This window comes from Fukomys damarensis, unplaced genomic scaffold (genome assembly GCF_012274545.1).
Source record: "Fukomys damarensis isolate Sample0158 unplaced genomic scaffold, DMR_v1.0_HiC HiC_scaffold_35, whole genome shotgun sequence".
Classification (NCBI taxonomy): domain Eukaryota; kingdom Metazoa; phylum Chordata; class Mammalia; order Rodentia; family Bathyergidae; genus Fukomys; species Fukomys damarensis.
In genome coordinates, this window is record NW_022900947.1 from 31,065,033 (window position 1) to 31,068,758 (window position 3,726).

Below are 3,726 nucleotides of genomic sequence, written 5' to 3' on the forward strand. Positions count from 1 at the left end.
ATATATATGGCTTCTGTACCAAACATGTACAGACATTTTCCCTGACTAACACAATGTAATGATTTGCCTAGCATTTACATTGAACTAGGTATGTAAGAAATCTTGGGATGGTTTAAAGGATATGGGAGGCACTTGTGTAAGTTACATGCAAAGACCATGCCACTAGTCCCATTGATTGTGCCATTATCATAGGAGGCCCTGGAACCAGTCTGCCACAGATATCAAGGGATAACTCTGTGTGACTAATAAATATTTGGCAAACAACTGAAGTCTTGTCTGAGTATTGTAATGTGTTTTGATCCCATATTTTCTCATACTTTTATTATATTTGTTGTTTCTACCAGTGATGCATGATCAGAGTCACTGGGGTAATTTTAATAAAATACAAATTCTCAAAGGTCTAGTCCAGTTCCAGAGGACAGGGGCCCATTGTCTCAATTCTCTCCAAGTTTCCAGATGAATCTGATATCTAGTTTTCTTTATTTATTTTGTTTCGTTTTGCTTTTTGAAATGGATGTTGCTATGTTGCCCATGCTGATCTTGAGCTTTTGAGCTCAAGTGGTTCTACTGCCTCAGGCTCCCAACTAGTGATCATAGTCCATTAAATGTTAACATAAATGACATATTCTTTAATTTAAAAACTTACATTTCCTAAAGAAAAATTTATGTTGAGAAGAGTTCCATTGTTTTATATTTTTGCAAGTAACTTTGATGTGTAGCTTCATAGATAGTAGTTAGAGCACACATCTGTTTCTGAATTCAATTTGTTGCAATTTGCAGTTTGTTTTAGAAGCAACACATAAAGAAAATCCAGCTTTATTCATATGTGTAGTTAGAACAAAGAGAAAAATAATTGTCAGATAATGATGGATATTTCTCTTTGATATTCCAAAAAGCGATACCAAGTTTTTTAAAGGTTAGTTGCAATGTGGCATATTAAATAATATCAATTAAACTTTTTGAACTCTGTACACATATAAAGAATGAAAGTGAAGTAGGTAAGTAAGGTCTTAGTATTATCGTGAATCTGGTTTCCTCATAATCCCTTGAAAGGAAACTTAGGGGTTCCTAGACCACACATTTAGAAGCGTCACTATATTCCACAGCACTTAGCACTTATATCTTATTCTTAGGTTTAAGGTTTATCAATTCAACAAATATTTATTGATTGCAGCTATGTTCCAGTTGCTGGAGTTCTAAATGTAGTGGATCCCACAGCCAAATATATGATCAACATATGTTATGTGCACGTATGAAAATGTCACAGTGAACTCACATATTTCATGCAATTAAAGTGCATTAATGCAAATTATGTTTAAGACAGAGCTCCCAAATTTAGGGTTGCCTCTTGAGAAGCCAGTTTCAGAGTTGCTAGTTGGCTGGTTGGCACCTTTCTATAAACTGGAAGTCACCCTTTGGGAGAGACATACATACTTTTGCACAGTCTCCTGCTTTGGTGAACCTTACCTTGCATGGGACACAGGGTTGGTGAGAGGAGGGTGGCAGATCTGTGGCTGCCACTAACTCCTTGGCTGAGCATATTTAAGTAGTAAACAACTTGTGCAACGGCTCATGAGGGTCCTGTACTTTATATTTTCCTTGTTCATTAAGAGTAGAGGCTTTAGAGCCAGAATTTGAACTCCAGCAAAGGAATTTCAGAAGGTTCTAGTAAGTCTGTGACCTTAGTCCCTAGACTGTGTGGGTTCTATACAAAGTGTGAGGGTATAGTAGTTGACAGCACTCTGTTCTTTCAGGCCTAACCCACCCCAATGGGCTTCTCTATACACTTGACAAACTCAGTGCTTCCTACAGACAACAGAAACTCTTAATGCAGAGGAACTGAACCTATTTCACAGATGAATTTATACATAGTCCCCATTGGCAGTGTTCCTCTGTTTGTGGGTTTCACTGACATGAGATTAACTGAGGTCCGGAAATATAGTGCAGTGCAATTAGATATTTTGAGAAAGAGGCAGAGAGCAAGAATTCACTGAATTTTTCTTACAGAGTACTGTTATATTATTCCATTCTATTATTGTTGTTAGCCGTTTGCTGTGCCCAATGGATAAATGAAGCTTTATCATAGTATGGAAAAAACAGTGCACTCATGTGACAATATTTTGGTCAGTGATGGACAGGTGGGATGGTGGCTGTATCATGTTGGTCTGTATAGGCACAATCACTTAACGATGCATTTCTCAGAATACATGCCCAGTGTGAAGCAACACATGACTTCACGTGTAGGGTTCAGTGCTCTCTGTGGGTTTAGACATTTACTGGAGGTCTTTGAATGTATTTCATAAGATAAGAAGGGAGATACCACATACAGTTAATGTTGGCACAAATGCTTCTGTACACAGTTTAAACACAAATGCATGCTTGGGACAAGTGCACAAGGAGGAGAACACCTTTCAACAGCCACAAAGAACACTGGTTTGTCTTGGTGTTAACTGCCTAGATCTTCGTCACTGATGAATCCCTTAGCCAAGCGACATCAATATCTAGGGACTGGGTGTGTCTTTAATTCTGTCAAATGCTCCCAATGGTTGAGGTAGAAAAGCTGAGTGCTGCCTGCTAGATTTATCAGTGTAGCAGTGAGCAAGCTTCTGGAGAGAGGTTTCAAAAGAAGGATGCAGGCAAACCTGGAGAGGAGAGGCCTTCTTACAGAACTTTTTGTCTAAATCAAATTTCAAAGAATAAGTCCTTCCTTAGCTATACTCCTGTCTCTGAGGTTGGTTCATTCTTCATTTCTTTGCTGATGCATGAATCTGTACAATGATTGGAGATGCATTTCTCCACCTTCTTTGCAGACTTCTCAACTGCAGTTGATTTCAAGCGGTCGATGGTGTGGGGGACCCCTCTCTGTTGTAGTCCGATAAGGCTACAGTGTGCTTGGCTGAGAATAGCCTGGGTCTGGAGGGTGTCTTGTAGCATCTCATTAAAGCTGCAGGCCTTCCTGCAGGTGTGCAGAGCTCTGTGAATGTGGCGGCCCAACACAAAGAGAGAGATGGAGGAGGCCTAAGGATGTGGTTGGTGCAGGTGGGGAGGGAAGGAGAGAAGGAGAGGGGTGGAGAATTAAACAAGGCCTGGCAAAGTCAGGCTAGGAGTGGCTCTCCATGTGGCTTTGCCATGAGCTGCTTTCCCAGCCCCACTGTCTTCAATTACAAAAAGTGACAACCGGTCACTACACCCTACCATGACAGGCCCTTCTGGTGCTGAGCTGGTACCATGTGAGTGTAGGTTCCATAAGCTTAGAGCAATTTCAACTTTTTGTTCTTTTCTGATGTTGCATCAAGTAGAGAGGAATGTTTTAGACATTAATTTATTTTGGAACTCAGTACTGCATACAAAGAATAGTAGGATGTAACGGTCTTTTTTGATATTTAACATGTGTTCTCATAATGTTTTATACATTTTATCATTTTGCCTTCATGTGGTATGATAGTCAAAAGCCAGCATTTAGCATCATCAAATGGTTCCGAGTTTCAGTGTTTCCTGGCCATTTGACAGCTGCGTGACCAAAAGCAAAGTCCCCGTTTTCTCAACTATAAAATGAGGACCATACAAATACCTTTCTTTGCAGTTTTTCCGGGGACTATGTGAGATAAATGAGCATTAAGAGGTTAGCATCAGACCTAGCACATTAGCTGCTCTTGTGGCCACAATCTGTGAAGTAAGAGAAAAGGGAAAAAGAATAAATCCATTTGGTAGATAGGGAGATTGGAG